The following is a 16,602-nucleotide window of genomic DNA, read 5'->3' as shown; positions in this document are numbered from 1 at the left end:
ACGAAGTGCTAGGGCAGTGGATTGGGCAGGCCTTGCATCTGTGTTTTCCACAGGGAGATGATCCCTGTGGCAAGGTTGGGCGTGTAATCGAACATAAATTTAGGAGGGGTGAGAAGGATCTTGGGATGTCCCCAATTTCAGGGCATCACAGTAGATAATCAAAGGCCCGATGAAGGATGCGATTCAGTTTTTCCAATTCGGGGTGGTAATGGGTGATGAAGGTGACACACTTTTGTAGCCAACTCTTGGCGCAGTTGGGAGGATTGGGGTTGTGTGGAGAAATGGCACGGGAAAACTTTTTTCGGACTAGGTGTGGGAGACAGTGCCTGGCTGTGCAGGCCTTGGTGAGACTTCAACGTACGAGGTGCATTCAAGTTCTAAGGCCTCCGATTTTTTTTCTCCGGACTGGAAAGAGATAGAAACATACGCATTGTTTTAAAATGAGGCCGTGTTCATTGTCAATACATCCCAGAGATGGCAGCACCGTACGGCAGATGGAATTTTACCGCCAGGGCCAGAATGAAAACTGTTTTAAATACTTAAAATGGTGACGTTTTCCTTACTTGAACAGCGTGCAATCATTCGTTTTCTGAATTTGCGTGGTGTGAAACCAATTGAAATTCATCGACAGTTGAAGGAGACACGTGGTGATGGAGTTATGGATGTGTCGAAAGTGCGTTCGTGGGTGCGACAGTTTAATGAATGCAGAATATCGTGTGACAACAAACCGAAACAACCTCGAGCTCGCACAAGCTGGTCTGATGACATGATCGAGAAAGTGGAGAGAATTGTTTTGGGGGATCGCCAAATGACTGTTGAACAGATCGCCTCCAGAGTTGGCATTTCTGTGGGTTCTGTGCACACAATCCTGCATGACAAGCTGAAAATGTGAAAAGTGTCATCCAGGTGGGTGCCACGAATGCTGATGGACGACCACATGGCTGCCCGTGTGGCTTGTTGCCAAGCAATGTTGACGCGCAACGACAGCATGAATGGGACTTTCTTTTCGTCGGATGCGACAATGGATGAGACGTGGATGCCATTTTTCAATCCAGAAACAAAACGCCAGTCAGCTCAATGGAAGCACACAGATTCACCGCCACCAAAAAAATTTCGGGTAACAGCCAGTGCTGAAAAAATGATTGTACCCATGTTCTGGGACAGCGAGGGCGCAATCCTTACCCATTGCGTTCCAAAGGGTACTACAGTAACAGGTGCATCCTACGAAAATGTTTTGAAGAACAAATTCCTTCCTGCACTGCAACAAAAACGTCCGGGAAGGGCTGCGCGTGAGCTGTTTCACCAAGACAACGCACCCGCACATTGAGCTAACGTTGCGCAACAGTTTCTTCATGATAACAACTTTGAAGTGATTCCTCATGCTCCCTACTCACCTGACCTGGCTCCTAGTGACTTTTGGCTTTTTCCAACAATGAAAGACACTCTCCGTGGCCGCACATTCACCAGCCATGCTGCTATTGCCTCAGCGATTTTCCAGTGGTCAAAACAGACTCCTAAAGAAGCCTTCGCCGCTGCCATGGAATCACGGCGTCAGCGTTGTGAAAAATGTGTACGTCTGCAGGGCGATTATGTCGAGAAGTAACGCCAGTTTCATCGATTTCGGGTGAGTAGTTAATTAGAAAAAAAATCGGAGGCCTTAGAACTTGAATGCACCTCGTACTGGGAAAGGTGGTTCTTGTCACTTCAAATATGCAGTCCCCATGTGGTCTGGCTGTATGGGAGAGATTTTTTGGTATGGATGGTATGGCAGCTGTTAAATGCAGGTACTATTGGTGGCCGATGGGTTTAACGTGGACAGAGGTGTGGACACAGCCATCAGAGGTGATCAACATCCAGGAAGGTGGCACACTGGTCTGATGGGCACCAGGTGAAGCAAATGGGAGAGATGATGTTAAGGTTGTGAAAGAATGAGGATAGGTTGCCTTCACCCTGAGCCTAGTACATAAAGATTTCATCAATGAACCTAAACCAGACCCGGGATTTGCACTTTTGGAAGACTATGAAGGTTTCCTCTAGATGGGCCATAAACAAGATGACATAGGAAGGTAACATGCAAGTGGCCATGACTATGCTGCAGACTTCTTTGCGCACATTCCCTTCACAGGAGACAACTGACCAACACCTCCAACCAATTGCCTGTAATCTATCCTCCCCTCAAAGATAACAGCAACTTCCTTCACTGACTCTTCACCATCTGCACCCCTTTATCTCCTGGCTCCCTACTGGTCGCTGTTGATGCCACTTTTCTGTACACCAGCATCCCTCATGCCGTGGTCTTGCCACAACTGAACACTATGTTTACCAATGTCCTTCAGACACCAGACCCTCTACCCCATTCCTCATACATCTAACTAACTTTATCCTAACATATTACTACTTCTCATCACGTTGCACGCCCTACCATACAGTGCTCTTCCCTCCCTCCACTTGTATCCATCTAACACTCCCTCTTTCCTGCTCCACTGCAGACTAATATTCACATGACAGTTGCATTCCAGTCAGAGCTGCCAGTGGTAGCAGTCATATGTGCATGAGGTTTTCTTGCTTGTGTGAATGTGTGTGTATTTTCTTTGCTGAAGTAGGCTTTGTCTGAAACTATAATGTGTAACAGTGTTTCCATTGTGCCTGTCTGCAACTCAAAAGATCATTTTTATGGTAAGCAGCAGTCTATCCTTTTCCTAATACCATCGATATTCCAAAAACACAATATTCCAAAAACTAGTATAGACACAAAAGAAATATTGCCAGCATTCTGTCCTTTCTGTTTATGCACATATCATGTCACATAACATATTACCAATATGTTACAGAACAAAACTGACAGCAGCCAGTCTCAACAGATTCAGTTAGCAATGCTTTTCATAAATACAGTAGGTAACCCTTGTTAATTCAGTACATAAGTAAAATAACCAATGACTATGAACATGCAAATATTAGTTGCTGTTATTCATTATTAGTAATGCTAATTTATTAACTGGGATGTTATTTTACAATGATATAGGCTTTGTCAGCTAATGCAAAGAAAAACATCATTGATGTGTATCAACAACTGCACTCAGAAGCCCTTGTAGGTGGAACCATCCTAGCATTTCCTGAACAGATTTAGGAAAACCAGGGAAAGCCTAATTTAGGATGGACATAATGAGCATGTGCCTCCCCCTCCTGGATCTGAGGCCTATGACTTAAACACACAACCTCACTCAGTTATATCTAACATACAATTATCTTGTGTTTGTCCATACTTGCAGCAAGTTAATTTAAAAACATGAAAAATAATTACATACTGTTCATTTAGTCCCTTATTTCTGCACACGCCATACACCCTTGCTAATTATTAGTTTTGTTTTCTACAATCAAGGATATTCCAAAACATCCACTAAAGATAAAATGAGTTTTATGCATCGCTGATATTTCATATTCGTTGTCCACCTCCATAGCTCAGTGGTCAGCGCAGCAGATTTCCATGCGAGGGGCCTGGGTTCAATTCCTGGCTGGAGATTTTCTCTGCTCAGGAACTTGGTGTTGTGCTGTCTTCGTCATCATTTCATCCTCATCAACACGCAAGTCACCAAAGTGGCGTCAATATTTAAAAAAAAAATAAATAAATAAATAAATAAAAAAAATAAATAAATAAATAAAAAAAAGGGGGGGGAGAGAGAGAGAGAGAGAGAGAGAGAGAGAGAGAGAGAGAGAGAGTAGCACCAGGTGACAGGCCTACCCGACAGAAGGCCCTAGCCACAAGACATTTCATTTCATATTTATTAAATGAAATAAAGTCATCTTGATGATAATGCTAGCTTCTTAATCAAATCCAGCAGATATCAGTCAAATGACTGATACATTAAATTTTCACTACACACACTGGTTGGTTGGCTACTTCACTATTGCTTCAATTCATGGGGTGACAAAACAACAACAGTTAAGAATGGGGAGGAATAACAAACTAAAATAGAATGTTTGTTATCTTCATATAGCCTACCTATAATTCATATAAAATTGGATTAGACAGTACCTAATTCTTTGCCCAAAGATACTCTTAAGGGCTCAATTTCACCAGTTTTAGCCCTGAGTGGTACCGTTCTTTGGTAATGACATGGTATAAAAACAAATGATGGCATTATACTAGGTTGTTTGATATCCACTGGTTTGCTGCACTTCACTCAAATTGCCCAAGTTTCACGTCTCTGCTTTAATAAGTAGATGGCTATTCTTATATTTACCGACAAGAATCTCACATAGCGATACATGAGGTATCATGGCCAGTTAAATCAAAACTTGATGATAGGTTTAAATTAAATATAGCAGCCTACATCTGTCACTAGAGACCTTCCAATTGTAGAGAGCTAAAAACAGATGCATGTCAAAGCAGTGATGATGGCTCTTGTTGTAGGTAGTGGCGGCTGTTCCGCAAGTGATGAATTCACTGTGCAGAAGACTGAGTTAGCAGCATTCCAAGCCGCAATACTCTCTCTTTCATATACAAAACTCGCAGCTGCATCTTGATGGGGTGAACTGGCCAGAGTAATTTCAGGTGCTTCAGCTTGAGTAGATGATTTGGGGAGGAAAAGAAAACAAAAGTGAATGCCTGCTCAACACATACAAATTATGCACGTTTGGATAATGTAAACTCTAGAAAATACGTTCTCGGTTACAGAAAATTCCATTTATGCCCATTAAAGTAAACAAGCACTACTACTACTACTACTACTACTACTACTATTACTACTACTACATTTATAGTGATGAGTTTCTATAACGAGACTTTCTATGCGGGTGATAGTTTATCAAGAGTCACATGCTCTATTTTGTGAATTTCGAATCAATGCTACAACTTAGGTCGCAAAACTTGCAAAGGCGTATAGTAGAGAAAGCCTTCTTCTAAAAAGGTGTGCTGCTCACGGCAACTGCCATAGTAATCAATATACGCTTTACAAAGGCGATGAGGGTTATATATGTTCCTATTGAAAAGTTTCTTACACATTTTCTTCGACACTACAGCAGAAATCTCACTAGTTTTACTTTAGGTTTGCACGATTTTAGACTTTCCTAATGTTTAGAGCAGAAATAAACTAACCAATCCGTAACTGCTTGCAAACATCAAACACTCAATCTTTCGCAACAGTAACTTTCCGTCCGATCACAACAGCACAGTTTATACACAAGCGTCTGTAGTCGATACTCGATAGGCACAGTTGCGACTCTGACCATCGATATACAGACATCCTGTCGACATACAACAAGAAAGACATATATAATTATATAATTTTATATACACGAGAAGAGTGTGCATGTCAGTTTATATTGTTGCGACTTGCGAGGATATTCTTTAAGTATGAGTGTTTAGCGATTTACGATATAGTAATGCATAAGTGTGTGGAAATAAGTTATCGATCCATGGAGTTTGATATTTGTGCTCAGAACGCGTTGTTTGTTCACCGTTACTCAATGTTTATTCTTGTCTTCTTGTGTTCCTGTTGATTTTCTAAATAAAACTTACTAACTGTTGTGGGTATTAATTTCGCCTGTATAATTTGTGACCTTGACGTAATGTACCGAAACAGCTGTGATTACACATTTTGAATTCTTGTTAACGCCATTCGGACACAAAAATGACGCTCAAATTTGCAACGTTTCAGCGATTCTTGTAGTATTGACAGAATTCCAGACAGGGTAATTAAAGTTCGTTCCATCAGTATAGATTCTCAGCTAACCTGCAGTATCAGCTATTCTTTCAGGACAGGGGTATTTCCATAAAAACAAGCTATCCACAATAAAGCCTTTTTGGAAAAGAATGGTACTGATACATCTGGCGTAATTAATTATGGACCAGTGCCACTACTGACAGGTCTTTTTTAAGTAATTAAACGAGTAAAAGTATGAAACGCTAGCCGATTTCCAGAATAAAAGAAAGGTCACAAAACCGAAGTCACAAATTACAGGCCCATTTCCCTTCTAACGGCCTTTTCTAAGATACTGGAAAAGCTTATGTATTCGAGAATTTTGGAGCATCCAAATAAATATAACATTCTCAGCAAAAGTCAATTTGGATTCCGCAAGGGACGGTCAACTGAACAAGCAATTATATCCTTTCACAAATAAAGTTCTGGAATCAATTAATGACAAAATGGTAACAATTGGATTATTTTGTGACTTGACACTGTGAATCACCAAATCCTATTACAGAAAGCAGACCTATTAGGAATAAGTGGCTTAGCAAATAAGTGGTTAGAATCATACCTCAAAGATAGGAAGCAGAAAGTAGTATTAGATGTTACCGATTAGATCCATAGTGACGTGATTTCATCTGAATGGAGAACCATTGAATATGGAGTGCCCCAAGGATCCATTCTTGGTCCACTACTATTCCTCATATTTATAAGTGAGCAGTGAGCAAAACTACATCGGGAAACCGAAACAGACGACTCATGACCTACCACAATGTTACAGTGCTTTTTTACCATTTTTGCAGATGACACCAACATTGTGATTGATGGTCATACCTGTGAAGATCTTCAAGGATCTGTTAAGAATGTTCTTGCTGATTTAGTGAAACAGTTTAGCTTCAATGGACTCTCGTTGAACTTTATTAAGACTGAATATATTCAGTTCACTGCAACTGCTAAAATGGAGGAGAAATTAACTGTGAAATGTGGAACAGAGTCAATAGAAAGACTTGATTCAACAAAGTTTTTAGGCGTTTTAATTGACTCCAAAGTAAACTGGGCTCATCATATAATAAATCTAAAGAAGAGCTCAGCTCATCGATTTTTGTCCTATGCGTTCTCTCCGAAAGCGGAAACATACACACAATGAAAGTAGCATACTATAGATATTTCCATTCTCTTTTAACATATGGTATTATATTTTGGGGAAATCAAACACTAGCGAAGAAAATACTCTTGGACCAGAAACGTGTTATATGAATAATGAGCGACGTAGACTCCAGATGTAGTTATAGGAACCTGTTCCGGAAACTAAAACTTCTTACTGTCATGTCCCAGTACATATTTTCTCTTATGCAGTTCATCAGCAAAAATACTGAGTTTCATAAAAGAAATAGTGAATACCAGGGATATGATACCAGGAGAAAGCATGATGTCCTCGATGAATGTAAAAACCTGACCATGGTGCAAAAGGGTGTGCAGTTCTCTGGTGCAAAAGCAATTTGATAACCATTCCTCCTTTAGGGAGCATCTGAAGCAATTTCTACTGGAAAGGTCATTTTACAGTTCAGAAGAGTATTTTAGCCACAATGAAAAAACCACCTAGGTCTGTGGACCAGATATTTTGAGTGTGATACACCATAGTTTTTAGTTTGAGCAATGATGTAGGTACCATAGCCATGTAACATTCATAGTCATTTTCACTGGTTTTTAATTTGTTTTCGCTTTCTATGTGTAATGTTTGGTGTAATCTGCCACTCTTACCATATGTTTGGTGTAATCTGCCACTCTTACTATATATGTGTATAGCAAACATGTAGTATTAATTTGACTGATTGACTACTTTACTACTACCTTTGTATTGATTGTTTACTGACACACTTTATATCCTTGTGAGTTTATCACATTTGGATCAAAGGAGTAAGAAATAAATAAATAAAAAATAAAACAAATAAACCAATGTTCAAATGGGATTAGGAGAACAGAACCAGCCATCTTTCAGCTCATGAAAATTATCCATGTCTTGGATATGAATGAATATTCTTAGATTTATTAAAATTATTTCATCTAAATATTCATGACCTACTGCTTATGAAACTTGGTTGTTATGGGGTCTGGGGACTGGCCTTCAAATGGTTATAGTCGTAATCTCTTTGACAGTTAACAGAGTATAAAATAATGTATCAAGAAGGCAAGGAATATCTTTCAGTACAAAAGAATTAGCGGTGGTGCGCCTCACGGTCTGTAATTCCTGGTATATAAAAATGATTTGGGAAACCATTGGATGGCCGCAGGTACCATGATGTTTGCCAGTGACACAAGTATTTTTATAAAAGGATGCAGTGACAATACTCTACAGCAGAATGTCTCCAAAACAATAAATTAGGCACACGAATGGTTTAGGGATAACATATTGGTCATAAATAAGAAAAAAACAGTGTGGATGAATTTCAGTAATAATAGAAGTAAAGCTGGAATCAGCGTAACAGCTGAGTCAGAGAACTACGCTATCACACAAGCTCCATACACAAAATTTCTAGGCATATGGATGGATGAGCACTTTAGGTGGGAGAACCAAGTTGAAGTTTTGAATAAAAAAACTAAGTAAATGCTGTGTTGTGCTAAGAATGCTCCACAACTGTTGCAGCATTGAATGATTGTTGTGCCTATATGAACAGCTTGTGCAGATATCTTGTGATGGCCTGGGGAAATATAGAAATGGCAAAACAAACTTCAAAAAAGGGCTATCACGATAATGACAGGGAGTTCCTCTTAGAGTGCCATGCAGGGAAATACTTAAAATAACGACACTCCCTATGAATGTGTGTGCTTTCTCGAAACTCACTGGGAGTTTTCAACATTGAACAATCAAGCTCATAACTACAAAACAGGAACCAGAGATGGCTTTCACAGAGACATACACATAAAAGCCCTTTACCAAAAAGACGTACATTGTGAACCCTTTTTCAATTAAGAAAATTAAAGAATTCATAAATTCAAATTAGAGCTGAAACAGTTTTTAATAACACATAGCTTTTATAACATTAAAGGATTTCAGAATACGAAAAAGTAAAATCATTTGTATACACTGATGTATAACTGTATTTATATGCAAGTTTGTAAAAACTTAATTATAAGACATTTTAGTGCAACTAGCCCTGACTATGAATTGACTACATACCTACAGGGTATATTGCAAGGGAATGGATAAAGAGACTGAATTGAAATGACTGTATAGCGAAAAAATTGTGCTAAATGAAGACAAATGCAGCAGTGTCAGAATTGAAGTACCCTTCCTCAGCGATAGGGTCTCAGCTGATGGCAGTGTTTGCAAACAGTAGACACAGTTGCGATTCTGACAATCGATGTACAAGCAGCCTCATACCAGAAGAAGTATCCACTTTATGCGACATGTCGAAGCCAACTTTTCTTGGCATGGTGAATTATTGTTGCTGTCACCTTGTGGCAATAGCTTCAATTCAAGCACATCTAACGAATGCACCTGCCACTCATAACACCAAGAGTAAATCAGTACTCATGTGGACCCAGGAAATGGATACAGCTTTCTGTAATCCGCAGTAAGCCTCATGGAGGCAGTGCTCTTGCCCATGCTGTACCATCTGCACCAAAGAGTCAGCAGTCATTGGCAGCCATCAAGGGTTTTTTTTTTTTTTTTAGTAAAAAAATTACAGCTGTGGATGAAGTGGAGTGCTCACAATAGAGAGCTATTCGCGATATTATGAGGGTGTGAGGCATTTTTGCCCTTAAATCAAAGCCCAGCCAGTGATGATCTACACAGACCACAAACCAATTATGTCACCGTTTCAAAATGCCAGTGTTAGGTGTTCCCCTCAACAATTCTTAGACATCAAATTTATCAGTCAATCTGCCATGGACATATGTCATATTAAAAGCACATAGTTGCTGACTACTTATCTCCCATTTGCTGTTTAGTCATCGTTTTGAACTACAACCAGCTCACCATGGCTGTTCCAAGTGATGATCAACAATTTTACTAAACAAAATGAGTCGACCGGTAACAGTTCCAAAATATAGTGAGATATCTCACAACACTACTTTTCATTGCAGTTACGCACAGTGGCATTTGGCAGTGTCTGCAGCCCAGCACACACAGGGGCATAATGTAACAAATAAATTAACTGACCATTTCATGTGGCAATCAATACCGGATGTGAGCTGGCTTCATTGCCAGTGCAGCAAGGTGGGAAGCTATATTGATTGAGATATTTGACATTTCTGTGGATCATCATGGAGGTATGGCCGTAGACACATCAACCTCGCTGGTCCTCTGCCACATCAGAAGGTTACGTGGCACCTGTTGATGGCAGTTGACATATGTACAATATGGCCAGAGGCTATAGCAGTTACAGAAATATTCACCAAAACAATTACAAACATTTTGATCACAAATTGGTTAGTGCGATTCAGCTGTCCTCTACACATTACAACAAACCAGGGTCAGCAATTTGTGTCCAATATTTTCATCAAACTGTCTAAACACTGCAGCTTCCAATGCCACCACAATACAAATTATCATCTTGCTAGCATCATAATGGTTGCCATCGAGGATTCTGGCAGACTACCTCATTCCTGCACCACCGCCAGACCAGGCTGAACTATCACTGTGGGTAGAGGGTCATTCCATGTCAAATTACCCAGCTCATGTCACCTGCTGGCTCAGATTTTCATGAAACTTCAAACATATGCTTCTACCTATAACATAAGAACTTCTGCAATTTTCCTTAGTCTCAGACTAAAACTTGTTTCTATATTGTATTTTCAATGTAGTGATGTTCTGCTAGTTTATCTCTGTGAGAATATCCATTCAATGTGGCACTTATTTACAGAAATAGTCATAACTCAGACCTTTATGAAGCTTTTGATTTGGAATTTTTTTCAGAAGTTAAGCATGGCATATAGTTAACACAGAGACAATTTTATAGATACTAAAGCTATAAAGAAAATAACAAATAATTAATTTGTGTCACTTTTACTGTGAGGAAAAAAGTGCCATTCTAAGTAAGTTCATCCAAGACAGACATCCACAGCCTCAGATTTTCATTAAACTTTTTTTATGTATTTCTTTTCCCATGGTAATAACCAGTGTATTATTTCTTCCACATACTTCATATAGTTTTTATGTAAAAAATGGTAAAGTTTTCAAAAAGCATACATAAAAATCACATGGCTGGAACTGACCATTTCGATTGCATTACTTAGAGAAAAAAATGGAACTTAGCTTATTCTGAACATATCACTGTCACCCTTTTCCAGAAACCTAAATAGGGTGCATCTTTATGGGGAAAAAATAATAACTCTGGGGAACTTCTGGGAATATAAAAAATCAACTTAAATTGTTATTGCCCTAACGATAATTCCTTAAATATGCAAAATACTTTCAGAAAGAGCTGTTATCAGGCAATTTTTTAAATTAACACTCAAATATGACATGATTGCAAACAAAAAATAAATGGCATAGGCTGTGATTGACACAGGATTTTATATCATTGTTTAAAAAGCCATTTAAGCTGATAAGCTTTAGTACATGTGTCTCGTGTCGTGTTAAAAAAATAAAAGCAAAGAACCATGTGTTATAATTTTAATTGAAATATTTTCATTACCAATATTAATATTAACTATATTTAAGGGTATCAAATGAGCGTATTTAAATAACAATCATTTTGGGTAGACAAATGTTTAAAATGTAAATGTTCAGCAGCGAAGATCCTTGGGATACACAAGTGAAAGTTTTAATATTGTGTCTGTTTCTAATCCATTATGAAGAATGGGATTTTGTTAACTTTGTATAATTTTCATTTAAATAATACATTATTTCTAATCTTCTTGATTCAGGTACACCAACTGTGCATAAAAGTGTTTTCAAAGCCACAAATCAAGATTTTTCTCAGACCAAACAAATGACACTGCTGGTCCATGTGAGTGGAGAAAAAGTGCTCCAGCATCTCCTTCTCATCACATACATTCTTGACAAAGGCCAGTTACCACCTGTCATTATATACAACTGCAACAAAAATGTTTTATTAAGGATTTGAGGATGGGTGCACCTCCATTGCAAAGCATTTTCATTGAATGAGAAAATCAAGGCAGGCATTTCAGAACAAGTTGCCCTTCTAATTTATAATGAATTATACGAAAGGGGTTTGTAATTGTGAAAATTACTGGTGCCAGGTATTGTGCAGGTTGTCAGAAATTTCTTCTTGTGGTTCTAGTGTAGGAAATATACAGTGATTTTCTCTGAGAAGTAGAAAAACATTTGTCAATATTAGCCTTGCAGGAATTGCAGACACTAGATGCTGTTGTTATTTGTATGCCATCCTCTACTTGAAGACTAGCTTTTGTCAGTACATCTTTTACAGCTCCTCCCAATCCACTGCACACAGATTTATCATGTCTAGTACCATGAAAGAAATGTTCAGTGCCAATAGAAAAATCATTTTTGTGTGCACACAAGTTTCTAAAGCTTTTTCTATTTTTACATTGAGTAGTGCATCCACCAGTGAAATAATGCAGTTTCTTGACATATGTGTAGTGTTCAGCCAACCACTTAACCATTTCTTTCTGAGCAGAATTTACAAATCCTTCATCATGCTCCAAATCATCTCCTATAAAGCAGCAGTTTACTATTACCTATCTATTTTCTTTATTTATCACATAAACAAAAACAGGATTGACTGTACAGCTGCTTCTTATCCACTGATAACTCTGGATTCCATTCTGAATTGCAAAACTGCAGTTTTCATCCAATTAACTGGACTGCTTTTCCTGGGGTTAGGGTTTCTTTCAAATTTTCCAAAGATCTTGCCTGAGACCTAGATACAAATGAGTGCAGTTTAATTGCCTGTAATTCCATTACAAACAAGTCAGAGTATTCATCAACAATTGCAGACTGCTTTACCATTTCTATCTGATGGTCTGTGTTTATCCACAGGGTGTATTCAATTTCATCAACAGCATCTTTGTAAACTAATTTTTCTTTAAAAAATCCTGACAGTTTGCCATCACTGAGATAATTATGACAGTGATTAAGCATGCAATCATAGTTTTCTAAGCTACAAAAAAGAAATTTAATCTATGTTTCTTCAATGTGTTCATCATCCAAAAGCAGTTTTACATTTTGGTGGATGTCAAAGATACACATCAAATGAGTGTCTGGAGTATCAGCTAAAACAAAACCACTCTGATCTTGGAAAAAAAACGTCAGTGTTTGGGTTCTCCCATATAAAACAAGAATATAATCCCCTTAGGTTGCAGATGATAAGTCTTTTTTGCATATACACATTCCTCTGATTGCTAACTTCATCTTTTACTTGTGGTAACATTCGAGTATGTCCATCATTTTTGTAAAAGTCAGTGATAAATTTTACAAGTTCATCAGTGGTCATTTTATCTCCTTTTTGTATAGTAATTGATAAAAAAGCAATTCTGGTTTCAGTCTCCTGGTCTGTCAAACTACATATTCAATAATGATATGAATATAATAGAGGGAAACATTCCACATGGGAAAAAATATCTAAAAACAAAGATGATGTGACTTACCAAACGAAAGCGCTGGCAGGTCGATAGACACACAAACAAACACAGACATACACACAAAATTCAAGCTTTCGCAATCCACGGTTGCTTCGTCAGGAAAGAGGGAAGGAGAGGGAAAGATGAAAGGATGTGGGTTTTAAGGGAGAGGGTAAGGAGTCATTCCAATCCCGGGAGCGGAAAGACTTACCTTAGGGGGAAAAAAGGACAGGTATACACTCGCACACACACACACATATCCATCCGCACATACACAGACACAAGCAGACACAGACACAGACTGCTTGTGTCTGTGTATGTGCGGTTGGATATGGGTGTGTGTGTGAGTGTATACCTGTCCTTTTTTCCCCCTAAGGTAAGTCTTTCCGCTCCCAGGATTGGAATGACTCCTTACCCTCTCCCTTAAGACCCACATCCTTTCATCTTTCCCTCTCCTTCCCTCTTTCCTGACGAAGCAACCGTGGGTTGCGAAAGCTTGAATTTTGTGTGTATGTCTGTGTTTGTTTGTGTGTCTATCGACCTGCCAGCGCTTTCGTTTGGTAAGTCACATCATCTTTGTTTTTAGATATACATATTCCCTAACATTGAAATCTGATGTTATTTTTTATTGGACCAAATGGGTGGAGCTAAAGTTGAAACTTGAATTCTTTCAGATCTCTTTACTCTAGCCATTTTTTCTTTCATTAACAATATCATGGCATCAAACCTTTGGCTTTATAAACTGTTTTGTCATCCATTTCATGCTTCCTGCTGCCATAAACTTCAACCATGTAAACTAGTACCTGATACACTTTTCCTTCCAAAACATGCTTCACTTTTTCTAGTTTTCGTTTGCCGTATGAGGCAATATAGTGAAGTTTTAAGGGCTGCCACACCAAATCATCTAAAATTTTATTTGCATTCTTGATACTTTGACTTTTTAGTACTGGACTCAAGAAATATCACCTCCAGGTTACCTGCATCACCTTCATTTCCATCACTGATTTCAGTGTTTTCTTCACAAACCTTATTACATGATGTAAACAGCTTTTTTGTCTTTTTTAAATAGATTCTCCGAGCACTTAATGTTTTAGGCACAGCCAAGCTTTCTGACATCATGGATATTTTCAACTGTCTGTGTGTATATTTTGAAAGGATTACAACTTCTTTATGGATTTCAGAAACTTTTAAGTAATAATATCTGTAACATCCATGTACAGTAGTTCCTCCTTGATCTTCTGGAAAGTTTATATTGTACCACAGCAATATTAAATCTTGTTGGTCTTCACTCAGCACTAAAAATTTTTGAAGAGCTTTACTGTGGTATAAATCCCGTGACATTTTAACATGTTGATTGCCATAGCAAAAATGAGTAAATTGCTCCCAGAAGCCTTGTTAAGTGGTTCATGCAGTTTGATTCATCATCTCACTTGTAATTCATCTGTATCATCAAAACAAAACAATTTTTTTCTTGGCCAAAAATGGAAGCTGCGAGTTATCTCGTAGTTGGCGTGCAGACTAGAAAGCTCAGTTCGGTCACTGTCTATGAGCTTACTCATCAACAGTCAGTCACCAGCTTGTATATTTTTATGCATGTTTGACAATATGATCCATATCTTTGTTGTAACTGTGTCAGTAGTTCAGTCTTCGTTGTAGGCACTTCACTGATGTTTATTGTGGCAAGTAATAAGAGGAAACTGAGTGACATAGAACTTGAACAGCTAGCTAACATGAACAAATCACAATAGGGTGAGTTCATGGATAAATTCTTGGATGGTGGAAGTATCTGCAAACCATCTTCATGTGAGCATTCAAGTGAGGATTCAGATGCAGAAAACAATGAATGGTATAAAGAAGATGAGCAAGTTGGTCCAATAGCAGGCATTATTAGTAACAGTGACGAGTGGAGTGACATTGCTCAAGATCCGCTAGTATTTGTGATCATTGAAGATGTGGGTTTGAAATTAGACTTACAAAATTTTGGTGTCAATGAGCTTGCTGACCTTTTTTTTAATTGTTATTAAAGTGTTCCTAATGTCATTATTTTTATTTATTTGCAACATGATCCATTATAATATGTATAATACTACATGTGTGTGTGTGTGTGTGTGTGTGTGTGTGTGTATCATTTCTGTTGTATGATGATAATGATGATGATGATGATGAGAGAAGGGAGAGGGTGAAACCCGCAGTGCTGGCACATAGCTTACTCCTAGTGAATAGCACCGAGGAGGCTGCCATGCCAATGTATGGATCACCATCAGCAGTGTTACATGCCTTCACTTCGTGAGAAACTGTGCAAAGGTTTGGTTCTTAAACCAGGACATTGGCACAAAGTCTGGTAATCAGAAACTTAATGCCACCACCTCTCCTCCCCTCCTCCTTTCCACCACCAGGGTGTCAACCAGCTTATCACCAAGTTGAGCCTAATGTCATTATGTGAACAAACAAATTAGTATGCAAGCTAGGAAGCAGAAAAATGTGGGAGTACAGGAGTCCAAGTTCGTTTAACAATATAACATTCTGGATATCTGATATGAGTAGAAACAGATTTCAGCTGATACTGAGATATCTACACTTCTCAGACAACTCATTGTAATCCAATGACTGACTTTACAAAATAAGACCAATTTTGGACCAGTTCAGTAGAATCTTGAGCAATAATTACGTTCCAGACAAGAATCTCTGCATTGATAAATCAATGGTTTTGTGATGCGGCTGTCTGTTTTTCAGGCAGTGTGTCAAGAACAAGAAACACAAGTATGGTGTAAAACTTTATGAACTCTGTGAACCTAATGATGTGGTTCTCAAAAATCTACTCTGGCAAGTCACAGGAGGAGGCTGAGATGGGTCATCAATCTGAAGTTCTTTCACACCTGATGGAAGCTTTTTTGATTTAAGGATGTGCTTCATAAGCACAATTTCTTATAACTCTGTCCCACTTGCAAAACTGTTGTCAACTTACAAAATCTATGTGTGTGTAACATTATGTAATAATGAAAGGGAAAACCCAAAACCGTTAGTTACTATCAAACTGAAGAACGATCTCTCTACCTTCTAGAGAAAAATTTATTTAGGCATGGATTGGGGAAAGATGTCAGGCACCCAGAGAAAAATCAGGTCAGGTGACAGATTTCATTATTTATAGGCAATCCCCACCACCAAGGAAAAATGCGGCCTACAAAGGTGTGCAGTGCTTGCACACAACAAAAGAAATGCCATGAATAACAGTACTTTTGTTTGGGAAGAAGAGCCAGCCTTTGTGTGGAAGACTGCTTCAGGACATATCACCAATGAAAAAAAAAACCTTTTCATTGCCAATGTACATTTTACTTCAAAAGCTAAAATATGTGTATGAACCTTTGTT

The 16,602-nt window shown here is 38.4% G+C and overlaps 1 protein-coding gene and 1 long non-coding RNA gene across 7 annotated transcripts in view; one reads left to right on the top strand and one right to left on the bottom strand.

Annotated features, from left to right (window-relative positions):
• Positions 1-16,602, top strand: part of LOC126091886 (uncharacterized) — a 403,209-nt gene that overhangs the window by 282,685 nt on the left and 103,922 nt on the right. The gene's annotated exons all lie outside the window — the stretch shown is intronic.
• The window catches only part of LOC126091885 (F-box only protein 22-like), a 486,064-nt gene that overhangs the window by 467,209 nt on the left and 2,253 nt on the right, over positions 1-16,602 (bottom strand). The window contains exon 1 of one of the 5 annotated variants that reach the window (XM_049907174.1): positions 5,096-5,196. The exons of 3 other annotated variants lie outside the window; for them this stretch is intronic. The gene's annotated coding sequence lies outside the window, so the exon portion shown is untranslated. Of the gene's footprint in view, positions 1-4,998; positions 5,197-16,602 lie in introns of those variants that run through there. One more of the 5 variants, XM_049907176.1, reaches the window with a different exon arrangement.

This window comes from Schistocerca cancellata, chromosome 7 (assembly GCF_023864275.1).
Source record: "Schistocerca cancellata isolate TAMUIC-IGC-003103 chromosome 7, iqSchCanc2.1, whole genome shotgun sequence".
Lineage (NCBI taxonomy): Eukaryota > Metazoa > Arthropoda > Insecta > Orthoptera > Acrididae > Schistocerca > Schistocerca cancellata.
Note: the sequence above shows the minus strand (reverse complement) of the source record. Positions and strands in the feature narration are given on the sequence as shown.